Below are 20,488 nucleotides of genomic sequence, written 5' to 3' on the forward strand. Positions count from 1 at the left end.
CAAGGGACAACTTAAATACACTGGTTCATATACAGATATCTTCCTTCACATTAGGGTTATGTTCAGTAGAATACTTCATTTTCCTTTACTACAATAAAATGTGAATGCTCAAAAATTTATGATGCCCTTACATCAATGTAATAAAATCTGATCAGAAGCAACCGATTTTGTAGGAAAGTACATTAAAGTGTTTGATAATACAGGATATTTACCATTTTGGCTAAAATAGTTGAAAACTTGCGATTTTAAAATCTGAAGTTGGCAAGTCTGATCTTTGTCCACTCTACCTATCTGCCTTCTCAGCAAATACCTAAATCTTTTCTCTCTCCAGCAGTGCATCCACAGTAGTTCATTAATCTATTTATACTATTCACTTCAATGCTCTCCCGAGTAACTTATTCCACAAGCTTACTACCATTTGGGGAAGGAAGTTTTACTAGACGTTTCTTCTTACTTTTAATTTCTTAGTTTTAAAAACTTATATTGTCTGGTATTTTAACCATTTGTAACAATTAACAATTTATGTGGATTTATTTTGTGAATCTACTCATAATCATGAACATTTCAATTAGATCCTCAAAAATTCCTCTTTTCCAAAACAAGTCCAACTTAGTGAACCTGTTCTTTAAACTCAGATTCATTTACAATTAAACTTTATGTCAATTTAAGGAGTCAGCCAGAACTGTTAAGACCATGAGGGCCACCAAAGCAGATGGTACAAATGGGTTCAGAAGACAATTAGGTGCATTTCTGGAGGAGAGATTGGATCAATAATCATGAGAAGGCAGGCAGGTGACACTGGAAAGTGAAAACGGAATGGGCTTGTTAGAGTCTCATAGCCTTTGCCAAAAAAAATGGTAGTATTCTTACATTGATTGCTTACATCTGTATTCTCGAGCAGTAATATTTGTCTTATGATTTGCATTCAGTCCAGCACCATATACAGCACTGATACAATCACTTTTAGTTTGTAGTCTAGCCCTCTACAATATAACACATTATTTGCAGTTTCATCCTCAATAACTCAGGTCGTCCTGGTAGCTTGATCTTTAACTTTTTTTAAAAATCTCTAGTTTCATTTAAAGCATAATCCTTCATTTGACTCTTTGCTCACATACTAGTTACAGGCGTATCTGCTTATTTGAAACTCACTCAATTGCAATTCCTCTTTTACACAGCCATCTCTACAGTCCCATTCTTTCCTCTATATTTCCAATTGTGAATGTTTCGGTTTGTTGCAATTCTCACTTTTATGCAAGTACGACATGCCGAAATCCCAATTTAGTAAGACTCTTCAACGAAACCAAGACTTGTACTTTGTAATCCGATTTAGGTGCGTTGACCAACAAACCCAAAACAGTCTGACCCGATTTCCGGTCTTCACTAATTTTTGTTAGTGTTGTGCATGTGCAGGAGGAAAAGAAGTTGAATTTCAAGATGGTTGAATAAGTGGCCTGAACAAGTGATGTTTTAAACAGTGTAAATGGAATGAAGGTACAACAGCTAGTCGCACAAAAATATACCATTTCTGAATCTAGAATTTTTAGAACTCTGAAAAGAAAATCACATATCTTGAAGAACTAGGAAAAATGAAAAACGGGATAGGAAATGAAAGCATGAAAGTCAGGTGGCTGGTGTTCATAAAGCACTGTTCACGTGATTAAATCCTAAAAGGTCCTGCTTGACAACTGTCTATTGACAACTAAAGCTGATGAGCTTCTCAAACTACTTGACTGGAATGCTTTCAAGCATCAAATAGATTCCTATGTCGCTGGAAAGTAAGACACAGCCTTGTTTACAAAAAGCTGTACAGGGAAAAAGTGAACAGTGACAAACCTACTGCTGATACATAGACTGAGGAAGTGTTGCTGCATTTGTTAAAGTACCCATCCAACTGCATTTATAATTGCAACAACACCAGACTATTCTTTTGTGCCCTACCTAATCAAAGCTACAAAAAAAAGAGATGGTGAGCAATGACAAAATGGGAAAACATTGCTCTGTGCCAACAAGCTCAGACAAGATGAAATGTCAAGATGTCCCTATAAAATCATCTCTCCAAGGTAAAAAATTTGTTTTCCAGTCCTGCCTCATAACTTCAAACTTTGACAACAGGGATCAGTCTCACGGATCTTCTCAGCACTGCCTCCACTACCTGAGTGTCTCAGTGACCCAAACTAGTCCCAATGCTCAAACTTGCAGTGTGGTGACCGCAGTGTGGTCTATACAGTTTGCTCACAACTTCCTCTGACTTGTATTCTAATATTATGGAAATATAGTTCAACTGTCTTTCAACTGTGTTTATTGATTGCTACTCTGCATTGGTCAGACTTATTGTGTGTCAAGTCTATTAAAACGCTAGGTTTCTTTCAAAGTCCATCCTTTCTCAAACCACTTACAGAATAACCTGTGTTGCTTATTTTTCCTTCCTATGTGCTGTACTTTACATTTATTTGTATTATATTTCATATGTTTTGTTCTGCCCACATACATATTTATACAACTGATTTAGGCAGGGCAATGGATTCAGAGGAGGCAGTTGGACATGTAAGTGAGCTGAAAAATGGCAGATGAAATTGAATTAAATGGCAGATGAAATTTAATTAGGCCCATGTGAAATGCTACACAGAGGAAGGAAAAATGGGCAGTGTGTGCTCTGTGAGTGGTATTGAAATAGTTACGAATGGAGTTGAAAGACAACCAGGATTCTTAGAAGATGTGATACTTAATGTCCAATTGATGTACAGTAATCAACAAAACCAATAGAATAATGCACAATATAGCTAAAAGAGGTACACTACAGGAAATCACAGTCAAACTGTACAGTGTTCTAGTTCAGATCACACGATAGGTTCTACCTATCAAGACACAGAAGAGACAGTCGAGGCTAGGAGGTAGTGCAGTGAAGGCCAACCACAGTGGTCCCCAGTGCTAGAGAGCTGAATGAAGAATGAACAAACTTTGGCTTTCAACTTCAAAAGGAGACAACTTAGAGGTGATCTTAAACAACATGGTAAAGATAAATCTGGAAAAAATTTTATATTGTAAAAGCGAGACAAGGAGGCACAAGTTCAAACTAGTAATAGGTAACTAAGAAGTGACAAAGTTCTTCTTCATGAAAACAGTGATTAAAACATGGAATGGACTTACAAGTAAGAGTAGTCAAAGGGAAAATCTGAAAAACATTTTAGAATCAATTGGATGCCACAGTGGGTCTTCCTGAACAGATGAACAAAGATTGTCAAATGGCCTTCGTCACCCTTAAATGTCTCGTCATCTCCATATTACCTAAAATTCTAAGATTCTCTTTACAACAGATTTTAAACCTTCGATAGTTTCCAGGTACATAGTGTGGAAAGTTATAAAATAAAGTTATCCACTTTGCAGTCTTCAAGAGTCCCTCCTAAATTGAGCAAACTTACAAAAATGCATGTTCAAATGTCACTCAATTCCAGTCCCCATTTCCTTCAAGACTGGGTACATGTTGTATAAAGACTGATTACCTTATCTATTTGAAAAATAGATAGTTTTCTTAAACATAGTTCTCCTTATTTAAAGGCTATCCATCTCAGTCTCTGCAGTTCCTGGGATATTGATGCATGCAGTTTCCTCTCCTGTTCCTCATTAAATGCACACTCTGGTTTTGTCACTCTAATTTACCATTCCCCAGTCCTTGCATTTCATTGACAGGCTATCCTTTCACCCACGACATTTGTGCCCTTTGAATTCCATACCAAAATTTCTTTGTCTCTGCCTTCTAAGGCATTTTTTAGACTGTTTTTGTTCTCCTAAACATCGCTTTTTGCTTAAGAGTTCAAGCTTCAATTTTTCCCTCAGGTTCTCATCCTCAACTGTATGTAATCTTCACACTAAAAACAGAATTCTTGGCAGAGACTTCACCTTGTTGGTCAGCCTCAGATTTCTACTTCCTGGACCACACCTTCAAAATGTTTATGATTCTGCAAGAACCCAGGTACCCAATTATATGGAAAATCATTTTTTTTTTTAAAAGCTGAACTTGCATGTTGCCAAGTAGCCATATCCTTCAAACCAAACTCAAAATGCTTGGTGTTTAACTCACACTTAAAAATCAGGTTATCACAAGTGAAATTAATCAGAATGCACTATTTCAATTTAAAATTCGCAGTATTTCCAGAGAAATCATTCCTCCACATGATTCCAATCATTGGGAGGGAGTTAATCGCTTGATTCTTCCTTCTCTCCCTCCCTTCTTTTGATTTCTTCCAACCTTACTACTTGCTTGCTAATCTTTCAGTTCAGATAAAGGGAACACAGTTAAAGGATTACTTTGGCTTCTCCCTTTAGGAATGAGTCACCAGGACACGCTAGAGGGAAATTTGCTTTGAACAACTCTGAAACTCACATCTCAGATTTTTCAGTGTGAACAACACAGTATCAGTATGTTTGCTGATATCGGAATCAACCTTCCAGTAGGATGAACTACAGAAAACAACACTCCTCCTCTTCCCCCATTTCACTGCCTCCCCTAACCACACCTCCCCCCTCCTCCCTTCACACCCTCTCCCCCCATCTGCTTACCCACTCCACTCCCCTCTCCCCACCTGCAAACACCCTCTCCACTCCACTGCCTCCCGTTTTACACCCCTCCGCTTACTTTCCCCATTCTGCGCCCGTTTACAGCCCCTCAACACTGCCCCCTGCTTACACCACTCACCTTTCCTGACCATCTGCTTACCCCCTACCCTATTCCCTGCTTACCACCCCTCTCCCTAATTCACCCCTCCCACCAATTCACCCATCCCCCTCCCTCCTCTTCCCTCCATTTCCCTCCATCACTTTCCCCACTCCCTCTCCAAAACCCCAACCTCCCTCCTCCAACTCCCCCACCCTTACCCCAACTTCTACCCATCCAACCCCCACCCTCCCCCCATTACCTTGTCCATCCCCCACTCCATTTCCCCCATCCATCCCCATCTCCCACCCCGACTATACCCCACCCTCTCCCCCCACTTCCCCTGTCCAACCCCACCCTCTCCCCCCACTTCCCCCTGTCCATCCCCCACCCCATTTCCCCCATCCATCCCCATCTCCCACCCCGACTATACCCCACCCTCTCCCCCCACTTCCCCTGTCCAACCCCACCCTCTCCCCCCACTTCCCCCTGTCCATCCCCCACCCTCTCCCCCCACTTCCCCTGTCCAACCCCACCCTCTCCCCCCACTTCCCCCTGTCCATCCCCCACCCTCTCCCCCCACATACCCCCAGTCCATCCCCCACCCTCTCCCCCCACATACCCCACCCTGTCCATCCCCCACCCTCTCCCCGTCCACCCCCCACTTCCCCCCAGTCCGTCCTGCCCCCCACTTCCCCCCACTTCCCCCCAGTCCGTCCTCCCCCCCCACTTCCCCCGCTTCCCTCGTCCATCCGCCATCCACTTCTCCCACCCAAACCCCCTCCCCCCATCCATACCACTTTCTCCCACCAGTTCCCCGTCCATCCCCCAGCCACTCCCCCCCGCTCTGTTTCCCCCCTCTCAATTTCCCATCTTCCCCAATTTGCCTCCTCCACTCCACTTCCCGCTCCCCATCTCCACCTCTCCACTCCACACCCCCTCCCCACTCCACCACCCCCCGGTCTCCCCTCCTCCTCCTCCTCCACCACCCCCCGGTCTCCCCTCCTCCTCCTCCACCACCCCCCGGTCTCCCCTCCTCCTCCTCCTCCTCCACCACCCCCCGGTCTCCCCTCCTCCTCCTCCTCCACCACCCCCCCGGTCTCCCCTCCTCCTCCTCCTCCTCCTCCTCCACCACCCCCCCGGTCTCCCCTCCTCCTCCTCCTCCACCACCCCCCCGGTCTCCCCTCCTCCTCCTCCTCCACCACCCCCCCCGGTCTCCCCTCCTCCTCCTCCTCCACCACCCCCCGGTCTCCCCTCCTCCTCCTCCTCCACCACCCCCCGGTCTCCCCTCCTCCTCCTCCTCCTCCTCCTCCACCACCCCCCGGTCTCCCCTCCTCCTCCTCCTCCTCCTCCTCCACCACCCCCCGGTCTCCCCTCCTCCTCCTCCACCACCCCCCGGTCTCCCCTCCTCCTCCTCCACCACCCCCCGGTCTCCCCTCCTCCTCCTCCACCACCCCCCGGTCTCCCCTCCTCCTCCTCCACCACCCCCCGGTCTCCCCTCCTCCTCCTCCTCCACCACCCCCCCGGTCTCCCCTCCTCCTCCTCCACCACCCCCGGTCTCCCCTCCTCCTTCTCCTCCACCACCACCCCCAGTCTCCCCTCCTCCTCTTCCACGACCACCCCCAGTCTCCCCTCCTGCTCCTCCTCCACCCCCGTCTCCCCTCCTGCTCCTCCACCCCCACCTCCCCTCCTGCTCCTCCTCCACCCCCGCCTCCCCTCCTGCTCCTTCTCCACCACCACCCCCGTCTCCCTTCCTCCTCCTCCTCTACCACCACCCCGTCTTCCCTCCTCCTCCTCCTCTACCACCACCCCGTCTTCCCTCCTCCTCCACCACTTCCCCCGCCTACCCTCCTCCTCCGCCTCCCCTCCTCCTCCGCTACTCCCCCTCACCTCCCCACTTCCCCCTCCCTACCCCACTTACCCCTCCCTACCCCACTTACCCCTCCCTACCCCACTTACCCCCTCCTCACTCCCTCCTCACTTACCCCCTCCATACCCCCTCTCACCTCCCCCTCCCCTCCCCCTCCCCTCCCCCTCCCCTCCCCCTCAGCTTCGTCCCTTCACACCTCCCCCTCCCTCCCACCACGTCTCTACCCCCAGCCCACACGGCGCTGCCATGGTAACCGAGCTCACACTTCAACGGCTCTGCATGGGGAAACATTCGCCCCATCAATGGCCGCGACACCAGCTCAGGAGCGAAATGAGAAGCCGGTGCCAGGGCCGGGTACTCACGATGTGCCTGTGTAGCTGAGCCGGTGATGGGGCCGCTTCCTCCCACTATCTCTCACTACCTCCCGGACACTTCGGCAAAACTTTCACCATGGAACCGCCGACGCTACGGCGCGGCCCGAGGCTCAAACAGCTTCTGCCCGGGACCGCAGCCAGTTCGCAACTCGAAACCTCCAGGTAATTGCTGCGTGTCACCGGCGCTGCCAAGCCACTGCGGCAATTGTGATGGACAGTCAGCGCAGCTCCCTGCCAGAGCTGAGGGCAAAAAAAACTTTCACCTTATTGTTATTCTTCACCACCACCACCGTTAACTTCAGGGATCGAGGGAATGTTAGAAATGAGAGTCAGCATCTCAAAAGAACCAGACACACTGCTAGCCTATTTAAACAAATAGTTGTGTTTATTTTGGTTACCTTTTTCATACCAAAATGAGTCAGCTCCTGAGTGACATTTCACGGGTCTCCTAGTTACCCTTTTCTTTTGGAACAAATTTATTTAAATACCATGGGAACAATATCTAGCACCTTTTATTTTGTTATATTATAATTGTTTTTAACTTGTTTTGCATTTAGGTTTCTGCATTTATTTTGTTTTCTTTTATGGCTTTGAAATATGTTTATTGTTGTTATGGGATTAATCATAGGGTTTTGATTCACCCATTCTGTGCCCCCACCTTTGAAGAACTGTAACACAAAATGTCAATTCACCAACTCAGAAACTTTTCAACCCACTTCTGGTAGGATAGGTAGATTTATCTTTATGTGGTATATTTATTTTCGATGAAAGTATTTTAATGTTTATTTTATCAGGTCCTTTACTCGTTTATAGTAATATTTTTAAACAATCATGAAGCATTAACTAAATGGCTCAGTAACTTTATCCTGTGAGTAGTCCAGCCATATTGACCAGGGACCCCAAGGTCTTTCCTTGGTCTGCTACAAGTCAACTGATGGCAGTGGAAATGCTACAATTGGGCTCCAGGGCCATGGGTTAAAGGTGGGAAAATAAGCCAAAGTTCATCTAGTTGCTATAAAAACAAGAAATGCTGGAACCACTCAGCAGGTCTGGCAGCATCTGTGGAAAGAGAAGTAGAGTTAACGTTTCGGGTCAGTGACCCTTCTTCGGAACCTGCTGAGTGGTTCCAGCATCCGCAGTATTTTGCTTTTATTCATCTAGTTGCTATGCTGATGGAGTTACACACATGGATCTTGGGTGAGGAATTCAAGCTTGACCATTTCACGTAAGGTGAAGTTTCATCATAAAATGTTTGTGCTTCACTTTGTTAATTTATTAATAAATTAAAGAACAATTTCAAGTTTAAAACACTTTGTTGTCTTATTGTGGGGCCATCCACATTTTTCTTGTAAGCTGTATTTATTTGTATGCAGAGTGAAGTTCCATTTCCATACAAACACATGTACCATATAACCTAAAACTTGTATCCTTTTGTTGTAATGTATGGGAATAGCTTGCCATAGGGTTAACAATTATTTTTCTAACCACAATATATTCTGGTTAGAATTAGCATTAACATTTATTTAAAAGATTTATAATTACCCAGAATCAAAAGGAACACCTTTCAGGTGATGACCTTTCACCAGAACTGGAAAATGTTACAGATGTAACAGGTTTGAAACAAGTGCATAGGCAGAGGAGGGGAGGAAAGGACAAAAGTGAAGGATTGTTTTAGGGTGGAAGGCAGAAATGATTAAATCAGCACAGCCGATTTCCCAGGCTAGGCCCAATCCCACATCTTTTCCAGGACCTTCATTGTTGCTGGTCCTGGGTGGGTACAGTTTCAGCTTGTCTGTGATCATCGTAACAGAATCATGCAGGTGTGTGCACGTTACCCTGGGAATTGTCATGATGCCTTCATTCTCCGAAACTCCCAGGTACCTGGACTTTTCAGCCCTCCAGATGAAGTGGAGGGATGGATACTTGGCGACAGGGGATATCCTCTGAAAACATGGCTCATGACACCAGTAAGGAATCCAAGGGGTCATGCGGAAGAACGATACAATGAGAGCCATGCAGCCACCAGAGTGACCATCGAACAAACTACAGGCCTGCTTAAGATGAGGTTTAGGTGTCTTGGCCGCTCAGGTGGAGCACTGCAGTGCGCACCTTCAAGGGTTTCAAGAATAATTGTCGTCTGCTGTGCCTTGCACAACCTGGCGATTGAAAATGGAGAGGCACTGGAGGAGGGTCAATGTCAGCGCGATGTGTCATCAGATGACGATGATGTTTCTGATGATGAAGCTGGATATCACTCACTTGATGCTCATGGAGAGGAAGCTGAATATAATTTGGCTCTAACTGCTCGAGAGACCAGGAAGTCTTTAATAGGCAGACGTTTCCATTGAGAGTGTGTAAATTTTCACACAATTGGGATTACCGTATGATGAAAAATTGTGAGGCTCCGAAAGGGCAAATTCACTCACCTTCACGGGGAGAGACAATGTGACGATGCAATCCTTCACATCATGAGGAACGCAACCCAAGTGTGAGACCTCACATGTTGAACTACTTTTGTTGAGCAACGATGTTGGACTTGACTTGTGGAAAGCCATGACAAAATCTCAGATAACCCAATTTATTGCAATATTTTGTAACACATTCAAATAAAAAACCTTTCAATTCACCCTGTGAACCAGTAGTGATGTTAAAGTGATTTCTTAATTCTTTTCCGAGTGCTCTTTCTGGTGTATGATCCCTCGCCACCAAACACACCAGAGACAGGTGGCTGAACTGTTTGCTGCCCTGCTCGTGATGACTTTGGCGGACGTCCTCTGCTTGCTTGCAGCTGTGAGGGCTCTGGCATCTCAAGGTTCTCCTGAGAAATCTCATGAGCACCCTGTAAAACCCTGGGATTTCGCAGATCACATGTCCCTGGAAGAGGGAGCAAGGAGCTGGAGGATGCATCAGAGGCGCCCTGAGAGGAGCTCCCATATGCGATCTGCTGCCCCGTGCCCTCGTGAGGCTCTGACGATCCTCAATGGTGACATCAGAGGGATGAGCGGCCTCGACCTGGCGCCATCACATTAGATTCTGCTCTCTGGTGCTCTGGTCCAGCGAGGCCACACTCAATCTGATGTCATGAATTGCAGCCAGAACTGGCCCCTCCACTGCAGCCGCCAATCTGTCAACGGAGGAAGCCAGATGTTCAATTGCTTGAGAGTTAGCAGAATTCATACTGTAGCCAGAGTCTGATTAATTGCACGTCGTGTCTCAGGCTACTCCGCCAGATTTCCAAGGACCGCTTGCTGCACCTGCAACATCTCCCGCCGAATGGATGTTCTCAAAGGCATGTCATCAGCTTGCTGCTCTGCACTGGCCTGGCCTCCCACACTCCTCCGACTGTGTGAGGCATCGGCCGATTCTGCCTCCGGTGGCTGGCCCGGCACCTGTGCTGTGCTGACACCTGGATGTGAAATCGATTCCACATACACGCAAATCCCAACCGAGGTGTCTGTATCTGCGCTGGTGCTTGGAGTGTCGCGAGGATGTGACGGTGTGCCCTCTGAGGTGCCCTCCTCAACCTCAGAGGTGGATGGTAGTACAATGGAGATGCTTCCTGTTCCATGCTGTTGATCACTTTTTGGGAACATCATATTGATCAGTTTGATCAGAAAGCCAGAGTCGAACACATGTATTTGGGTCCATTATGGTCACATCAGTTGGCCCACAACATTGGCCCACCAACACGCCCCCACCCTGCCCCCCCCCCCCCCCAATAAACACTAATACACCACTTTCCGGATCACTCACTCTCATGGCCATGTCCACTGGCCTCGCCATCTGCTACGGCTTGTCCTCCTTCCTCTCCTGCTATCATCTATGCGTCCTCCTCCATTCAACTGAGGAATGCAGGACAGGCCACGCCACCACCTGTCCGGGACCTCTCTCGGGCATTGTGTGCCCTCTTTTCCTAATTAAAGAAAAAAAATTAGTTCAAACATTTTTGTGGGCATGTTACACAATCATCCAAATGGGTTGATGTGGCATTTAACTGCTGTGCCATTGCTGAGCATGCCCTCAGCAATCCCTCCTCAACGTTCATCTCACATATGCCCATCTTGCATCCCAATGCAAGGAGGCAGCCAGGCAATGATCATGCAGGGGTTCCACATTGCATCATGAATACAAATACACCCTCCCTTGACAAAATAACGATTAGATGAATGAGGAATGTCCCTTACCCGCGCAGAGCGAAGCAGGTCATTGAGGCGCTTGTGGCACTGTATCCATGTGCGCCTAACGACGCCACAGCTGCTGACCTCCTCTGCGACCTCCAGCCAGACCCTCTTTGTCACTTTGGACGATCGCCTTCTACCGTCTGGGTTGAACAGGATCTCACGCCTCTCCTCAACTGCCTGAAGGAGAACCTGTGGTGATGCATCTGAAAAACGGGGGGCTGAGCGAGTGCTTCTCCCCTCCATGACTTCCTCCACCTGTCTTGAAATCTCTAAGTCCTTCTGCCCTAACAAAAGTGCAGCTTTTCAGTGCACCACAACTAATATAGCAGATTTACAAACAATGAATGACTACCTGGTCAATTTCATTGAACTAAACCTTTTTCAAGGGTTTACGTCAGACATTTCCGGATGTGGCCCCGCCCCCAATGATGTATATCTTCCCGCCCACACCAGCCGATTCAGGTCTCAGTTACGCAGCGGGGCCGCTAATTGGCTGCCCTGCGCGTGATGCCGGTGGATAGGAGACGCAGCGCGGGATCAGAGGCCGCATCCGTTTGAGTTCCACCCGTACCGGAGCCAGCGATTAAGGTAAAATTCCGGCCATGAGTTCAAATCCCACCATGGTATCTGGGGGAATTTAAATTCAATTAATTAATAAATCTGGAATAAAATGCTAGTCTCATTAATAATAATTACAATAATAATGGGCTTGTTTTAAAAACCAATCTGGTTCACTATTATTCTTCAGGGGAGGAAATCTGCTGCCCTTATCCCATCTGACCTATACATGACTCCAGACCATTCACTTGTATCAAACTGCCACAGAAAGCACTGTGGGTGTACCTACACCATATGGATTGCAGTGGTACATGAAGATGGCTCATCACCACGACGTTCTCAACAGCAGTTAGGGATTGGCAATAAATGCTGGCTTTGCTAGTGATATTAACGTCCCAAGAACAAATAAAAAAAAGAATTAATGTTGAATGGCAAGGTGCAAAATTATAAATTCAATGTTAAAACTGCTTTAAAAGTAATGTATTTCAAGACTGAATGCAGTTCTGGAGTTCAGGTAACATTGCTCAAGCATGTAAGCATATGAATGCCTCAGATGTGTTACAGCCGTGCAACATATTCCAAGCCTAGACAATACTCTATATTTGATCCAACTACTGTTGTGCTAAGAAAGATTGCTTCTGAGTGTAGTAATCTGTAACCAAATACCTGTGCATTCAACAGTAAACAAGTGACTACTTGCTGAATAGTTTCAGGCTATTGAGTTTAACAGTGTCATCTTAATCATTCAAATTAATTTCCTTCCCTTTTTTCTCCCCACTCAAACCAAATTTATGACAATGCCAAACTTCTTCCTTTACGAATGAACTTTGTCCTCAATTCTGATACCAGTTTATAAAGTCTAACTGCTAACTGATTTCATTTAACAGTATATGACTTCGAAAGTCTCAGCAACTGAGTACTTCTTGATGGAAGTAAGTTATTTCTCTTACCAAATTGTATTTGTTGTTAACATGAATGGACTTTGCAGTTTCTCCTTTGCTTGTTCCTAGAGCTCCACCAAATGGATGAGCAAGAAACTGTACAGGCACCAAACAACAACAGAAAAGGCTGAAAACATTCAGCAGGTCAGTCAGCATCTGTGGGGACAGTAGATGAGTTAACAATTCAGATGTAGATCCTTCACACAAATAATTAATATCTATTGATCTGTTGAATATTTATCACATTTTTCATTTTGGTTTTCAATTTCCAGCATCTGCAGTTTTTGGCTCCTTGTTCAGCATTGAAATAGTGCCATGATGAATTAATTGTGGACAACAGGAATATTTAGCCATTTGTTGTAGCTTAAACATGTATTTCATCTAAATTATTTACTTATAATCATTTCTAATAATTGGCTGTGTAATTAAAAAAGTATTGTTTCAGAAAGTTAAAATGTTATTAACATAATAAAACAGCAGCTGTTCCTAATTTTTACATATTCCCTAATTTTTGACATTGAAAAGTTTATACAGTAAAGTAAGTGATGAAATACCCAGTGTTATAATGAAGTCTGTCTTATGCAATGCTTTGGTATGGTAAAACTCCACCTTTAATCACATAAGTGCTTTTATGCACACAGTGTAAGCAAAGACAAACAAGAACATGATCTAGGTTTTCATCACTTTCGTTGTCATAACTTTTGTTTTCTGTCTCTTTTCTCTCTCTCTCATAATTCAATCTTTTGTTCCCTTTATTTCTTTCTCTTTCTGTATGTGATTTGACATTGAATTCACCCACTCTAACTTATATCTCCTTCTCAGTCCTTCAGTCGGCTTTATTTTCCTCACTGCAATGTTATCAGCTCGCACTTTCAGCAACTTGCCACAAAAAAAAAAATTAAAACCTAAAATGATGCACTGTTACAGCAAAATTCTGTCTGGTAGCTGTTTGATTCCTTCCCATATTGTTGAACACACTCATCCAGAGCAAAACAAAACAGGGCAGAATGAGTCAGTCAAATGGTTCAATGGGTTAGACTGACTTTCAGTGCTCACCTGAGAGATAAATTCAGTTTGTCTAAATTATTAGTCTCTACAGTTAGTCATCTTGTTAGTGTGCACACTTTGGGATGTTTCTAGAGTCTGGATTTTACCATAACAAATGGAAAAATGAGGGAAGGTGTTTGGTTTGCACAACAGATCTGAATGCTTGATAATGTTTTCTTTCGTCAGCTTACAACATATTTTTGAAAGTGCTTTTTGTTTTGAAAGTCCTGTAGAATAAATTGAAATTATTTCTTCAATTTCAAGGTTAAAATATCCATTTAACAAATAAAATCACAAAGTGCATTGGTGACAATGTACAATACAAATTGTTCAGAATCTATGGAATGGTTTGAAGTAATCTCCCCCAACTGCAGAATTAAGATTCTGACTCCTGATGTTGCATTTTTTAATGATTACTATTCAACATATCATCTGAGATGATTATAAATAAATATTATTGATTGGAAGAATATTTAACGTACAGTTGGACTCTAGGCATCAAGCTTGCCATATTTACATAAATAATCCTGTTACGACCAGGTAAGAAAGAGGTCTAGGGTTCCCTTTCAGCCTGCACCTGGTCTTACCATAACAGGGTTTAATTTTAAACACACCATGTTTTAGCTCCCCTTTGGTGAATCATTGTTGTCCGCTTTCCAATTATAAGGCAAAGAAACCAGCACAAACAGGTTTTCTTAGGTTTAAAGAAGAAAAGTTGAAATTTATTAAACTTAAACTCTAATTCGGTTCACGCCTATGGATACATGACATGCCCCACGCTAGCATGCATATGCGATACACACATGCAAATAGAGACAGAAAGGAGCAGAAGAAAAATAAAGTGGAAAAGTTTGAGGCAATATCTGAAGGGTTTTTGTTATGGTTCTTCGAGCTCGCTGTAAACTCCTTGAATGTAGGTAGTTCTTGCTTTTCGTTGGGGCCCAGTATTCTTCTTAAACCTTGTTCGCTGTAGGAGACTTTTCTTTCTAGTGGTTCATGTGTCTTCAGTGGATTCAGAGGCTTGTGAGAAAGAGATGGAGCAGACAGGAGAGAGATCTTCTTAGTCCAGGAGCAAACAGACACTCTGCCTTCAAACTCTCTGTGGCCAGTTCAAAAGGAAACCCTGGAATGCCCAAGTAGTCATGTGACCAGCTGGTCTAACTAGTCCTGGTCCTTGTGGATTGTATCCTCCTTAGCAGGCCTTGGAATGCGCTTCCTCTCCTTCGTTGTCTGTTAGTATGTAATTCTTTTTTCAGCCGCGGCTGATCTGTTTAACAAGTCATTTCCGCACTCCAACAACAGTTAAAAATCAATGTTCATTACAAAATTGATGTGCCTGATTCTTGGCAGGTGGGGGCCTAGCATGACAAATCCCAATGTTACTCTGCTTCGAGCAGTACCTTTGCATCATTTCTTGTAATATAAAAAATAAAACTTTGATGGCAACCATTACTTCCTTTTATCTAAAGAAAAGAACATTATACAATTATACTTTTTTTTAAATCTAAACAACCGAAGTGTAGGACTCTACTGTAGGACACCAGCAAAATTGAAAGCTGGTAAAGAAGTGATAGAAACTATTGATTAGATAGGTTTTAAAAGCAGCAGAGGAAAGATGAAGCACATAAGGAGTTCTACAGTTTTAACATCTTTTAACATGTGATGTTGAACGAGGAAAGCAAGTAACATAAATACAGACTGTGAAATGGAATTAGTTCTGACCCCAGCAGTTCTCCTTAATTGGGCACAAAAATAGCTTAGCTTTATTTAAAGCCAGACAGGTTAACACCGTAATCTTTATACAAAATTAGTCGCATCACTTTGTTAAACTTTATATATGAAATAGCCTTGAAAAGATGTTAAGCAGGGTTTATATTCATTTTTTAAGCATTTCTTAAGCACTCCATACCCAATTTCCAAGGCTGAAGCACAAACCTATCATGATGAACTTCAGTGTCGACAAAGGTACAAGAAATTCGCTATACAAGGTCTCTGAAAAACGCAGGATCCTTAATTAGGAAATCATAGTTTGTTGCTATAAGCCTGATGGGATTTCTGAAAGTGTGATATCCATAATGTGAATTCTGAAGCAAACATAAGTGATCTTTCAAAATGATCTTGTTTCTGAACACAGAAAATTATTCCAACGAAACCAAAGCTTATTCTCATCAAAATAAAGGCTCAGACTTTTCCTACCTCCTTGACTATCCTTACTTTGACCTTCAAATATATTTCAGTTGCATTCAAAATGAATCCTCTATTTGATTAATTTTCAGTTACTAAGGTGCTGTGCTTGGCCATTGGAAAGCAATTGGCCATTTATATTGGATCTGGGTGAGCAACACAAGCATCTGCAGTAGAATTCTAAATTATTTCTGTAATTTTTCAACTCCCACATCTGACATCCAGTCTGACATAATCCCTTTTGACATCTCATGGCTATTGTTCTTCATTGGCAACAGGTTCCTCACTAATGTGCTTCAAGCTATTCTAACTTCAACCTTGGTACATTTTCAGAATAAAGCAAGAGAACAAAGGAATTTATGACAGAAAACAATGAATGGTCAGGAATAAATTAACAACATTTATTGTTCAAGGCTTCTGCAATTATTCATGTGATGCTCGTGCACTTATTGGCACCAAACCATCGCCAGCCCACATGCTTTGCTGCATTTCCACCATTGATTACCCATAATTTTTCAATATACAAGAGTGTGTCCTGGTCTCATTGCTTTTATACTCTCTGGAAGCACTAACTCATGTTGGACCAAGGAATCATTTTTCATCTGAAAACTGAGCATCAGCAGTTTTTTTGACTAGGTCCGATTCTCATCCAATGGTCACACATTAAGTACTTTCCAAGAGTCTTTTAATAGCAATGAGAAGCAAAACCTAAGCTTATTTTTCCTCTCTCTGGCCCAAAGGTGCTCATGATAATTGTAATTATGAATGGCCAATTTGCCCAAGGTCAGTTACCTCAACACAGGCTGGACATTGAACTTGTGGTCTTCCTGAAATGTTTGGCTCAGTACCACACTGGGCCATGCACTTATCGACTAAATGATTCATAGAAGCACTGACAGTCAATTTAACATTAAGAACAACATCACTAAGAGTAACGACACCACCTTCCAGATTCATTTGCTTCTGCATTCACAGTTCCACTTCCAATATGATTTACATCCATCTTCAGCCAGAAGAGCCGAGTGGATGATCCATCTCAGCCTCCCCACCATCACAGATGCTAGATTTCTGCCAATTAGATTCACTCCACATGATATCAAGAAACAGTTGAACGCACTGGATGCAGAAAAGGCCACTGGCCCTGACAACATCCCAGCTGTGGTGCTGAAGACTTGTAGTTCAGAACGAGCTGCACCTCTAGCCAAGCTGTTCCAGTACAGCTACAACATCTACCTGACCGTGGAAAATTGTCCAGAAATGTCCTGTCCATGACAAAGACAATTTCAATCTGGCCAATTACCGCCCCATCAGTCTACTCTCAATCATCAGCAAATTAATCGACAGGGTCATCAACAGTGCTATCAAGTGGCATTTACTCATCAATGACCTGTTCAACAAATGGCTAGCAGAATGGGCAGACAAGTGATAGGTGTAATTTAATACAGGTATGAGGTGAAGCATTTTGACAGAAGGGATAGGGTGAGGGAATATAAATTTAATGGTATGGTTCTGAAGACTCTGCAGGAACAGAGGGACCTGTGTGTGCATTAACATCAATCTTTGAAGGTGGCAGGACATATTGAGAGAGTGGTTAGCAAAGCATATATGATTTTGAGCTTCATAAATAAAGGCATAGAGTAAAAAAGCAGGGAAGTTATGCTAAACCTTTATAAAGCTCTGGTTAGGCCCCAACTAGATTATTGCATCAAGTTCTGGTCACCACACATTAGGAAGGATGTGAGGGTCCTTGAGAGGGTACAGAGAGGATTTACCTAGGTAACAGGTATGGGGGATTTTAGTTAGAAGGTTAGGTTGGAAAAGCTGGGGTTGTTCTCCCTGGAGCAAAGGAGATTGACGGAAGGTTTGATAGAGGTGTACAAGATTATGACATTATAAGTTAGACAAGGAAAAACCATTTCCATTACTAATGGGATAAGGACTAGGGGACACAGATTGAAGGCTTTGGGTAAAGGTTGTGGTGGAATGAACATAACATAAGAAATAGGAGGAGGAGTAGACCATACGCCCTGTCGAGCCTGCTCTGCCATTCAATATACCATCTTGGGCTTCAACTCCTCTTTTCTGCCCGTTCCCCATATCCCTTGAGTCCCTGAGAGACCATGAATCTGTCTGGATCATCCATAACCCTTTGGGGTAGACAATTCCAAAGATTCATAACCCTTCAAGTTAAGAAATTTCTCCTCATCTCAGTCCTGAATGATCAGCCCCTTATCCTGAAACCAGGCCCCCTTGTTCTAGATTCCTCAGCCAGGGAAATAACGTCGCAGTATCTACCCTGTCAAGCCCCTTATAATCTTGAATGTTTCAATGAGATCACCTCTCATTGTTCTAAACTCCAAAGAATATAGACCCAATTTACTCAGCCTCTCATCATAGGACAACCCTCTTGACCCAGGGACTAATCTAGTGAACCTTTGCTGTACTGCCTCCAATGCAAGTATATCCTTCCTTAAGTATGGAGACCAAAATTGCACACAGTATTCCAGGTGTGGTCTTACCAAAACCCTGTACAATTGTGGCAAGACTTCTTTATTCTTGTACTCCAATCCTGTTGCAATAAAGGCCAACATGCCATTTCCTTTCCTAGTTGCTTGCTGTACCTGCATGCTAACTTTTTGTAAAAGCAAAATACTGCAGATGCTGGAAATCTGAAATAAAAACAAGAAATGCTGGAAATACTCAGCAGGTCTGGCAGCATCAGTGCAGAGAGAAGCAGAGTTGACGTTTCAGGTTAGAGACCCGCTCTGAAGAAGGGTCTCTAACCTGAAACGTTAACTCTGCTTCTCTCTGCACTGATGCTGCCAGACCGCTGAGTATTTCCAGCATTTCTTGTTTTTATTGCTAACTTTGTGTGTTCCTTGTACGAGAACACCCAAGCCTCTCTGAACATCAACATTTACAAGTTTTACACCTTTTAAAAAAAATTCTGCTTTCTATTCTTATGACTGAAGTGAATAACCTCACACTTCCCCACATTTTGCTCCATCTACCACCTTGTTGCCCAGTCACTTAACTTGTCTATATCTCTTTGCAGTCTCTTTGTGCCCTCCTCAGAGCTTGCATTCTCACCTAGCTTCGTATCGTCAGCAAACTTAGAATCATTACTCTCTGTCTCTTCGACTAAGTCATTAATATAGATTGTAAATAGCTGAGGACCCAGCACTGATTCATGTGGCACTCCACAAGTCACAGCTTGCCAACTTGAAAATGCCCCATTTATCCCTGCTCTCTGCTTCCTGACTGTTAACTAATCCTCTATCTATGCCAATATATCACCCCCAACTCCATGTTCCCTTATCTTGTGTATTAACCTTTTTTTTCCCCCACCCACTACTGCTCCCAGAGGCAGAAGAATAAAATTCAGCCCTATGACTATCTACAAGGCACAAGTCAGGTGTGTGGTGGAATACTCTCCACTTGCCTGGATGTGTGCAGCTCCAATAGCACACGTGAAACATGACACTATCCAGGACAAAGCAGCCCACTTGATTGGCACCCCATCCACTATCTTAAACATTCCCTCCCTCCATCACCAGTACACCATGATTACATGTGTATCATCTATAAAGTGCACTACAGCAACTCCTCAAGGCTCCTTTGATAGCACTTTCTAAACCAGTGACAGCTCCTACCTGGAAGAACAAGGGCAGCAGGTGTATGGGAACACCATCACCTGCAAGTTCCCCTCCAAGTCACACACCATCTTTGCCTGGAAATATATCACTGTACCTTCCTAGTCAAACTCCAGTAACTCTCTGCCTAACAGCACTTTGGGAGTACCTTCACCACTCAAACTGCAGTGGTTCAAGAAGGTGGCCCTCCACCTTCTCACAGGCAATTGGGGATTGGCAATAACCTAGTCAGTGACACCCACACCCCACAAAAAAATAAAAAAAATAGTTCACATACTCAGAGATTCAATTCCACACATTTAAACATAATTGGCGAGACTTTCAATGGGCACAAAGTGGGCAAGGCAACTATGTTGCTTGCCCGATGACGTCACCACGAGGCAGAAATTCCTTTCATATAAATTTGATCAGCAAGCTCAGCAAATATCACACCAGTAATTGGATATTTCGCCCATTGGGAGTGCTCAATGTCAGTTCCTTGTGGCATGCACCTTTTAAAGGGGAGGTGCAGTACTCATTGTGGAGCTGAACTGAAGTTTGCTTGTGTACTGGAAGGCAAAAAAATGTCAACTGGGAGAGCAGCAAGATTCTCCCGACAGTTTCAGGTAGATGTACTTGACACCTAAAAGCCCCGATTCAAAGTTGCAATGGACAAATACTGTGTGCAAAACAGACATGCGAGATCATGAGCCAATGCTCAGTGCCTTAATGCTCAATTTTTGGCAGTAGAACAGGCCCTCAAGTTGAAGGTTCTTCTCTCCTATTGTTACAATACAACTCAGCTCTCAGCATTAGGACTCTGAGGGGGTCGGTTATATTTAAGTTATTTATGAATATAACCATAGTTAATACTTTCTTTTGATATTCAGAATTTTCCTGAAAATATGGTAGGTATGGAAGGCCCATTTATTTGTTAATGACTCATCCATACCTTGGCAGCAGACCTTGGCATTCATTGGCTCATTGTGGGTGCGACTTGCACATGAGCCATATGCTAAATAGAGCTGGGATGAGGAGCCATTCATA

At 43.9% G+C, this 20,488-nt stretch overlaps 1 protein-coding gene and 1 long non-coding RNA gene across 7 annotated transcripts in view; one reads left to right on the forward strand and one right to left on the reverse strand.

Moving 5' to 3' along the window:
- Positions 1-7,204, reverse strand: part of stk33 (serine/threonine kinase 33) — a 218,773-nt gene extending 211,569 nt beyond the window's left edge. For 4 of the 5 annotated variants that reach the window (XM_068046328.1, XM_068046326.1, XM_068046327.1 and 1 more), the window contains exon 1: positions 6,887-7,090. The gene's annotated coding sequence lies outside the window, so the exon portion shown is untranslated. Of the gene's footprint in view, positions 1-6,886; positions 7,091-7,161 lie in introns of those variants that run through there. The other variant, XM_068046331.1, reaches the window with a different exon arrangement.
- The window catches only part of LOC137377075 (uncharacterized), a 38,018-nt gene continuing 24,337 nt past the window's right edge, over positions 6,808-20,488 (forward strand). The window contains exons 1-2 of one of the 2 annotated variants that reach the window (XR_010976357.1): positions 6,808-7,060; positions 12,648-12,722. This is a non-coding gene — a long non-coding RNA (uncharacterized lncRNA). Of the gene's footprint in view, positions 7,061-12,425; positions 12,570-12,647; positions 12,723-20,488 lie in introns of those variants that run through there. The other variant, XR_010976358.1, reaches the window with a different exon arrangement.

This window comes from Heterodontus francisci, chromosome 14 (assembly GCF_036365525.1).
Source record: "Heterodontus francisci isolate sHetFra1 chromosome 14, sHetFra1.hap1, whole genome shotgun sequence".
NCBI classification, from domain to species: domain Eukaryota; kingdom Metazoa; phylum Chordata; class Chondrichthyes; order Heterodontiformes; family Heterodontidae; genus Heterodontus; species Heterodontus francisci.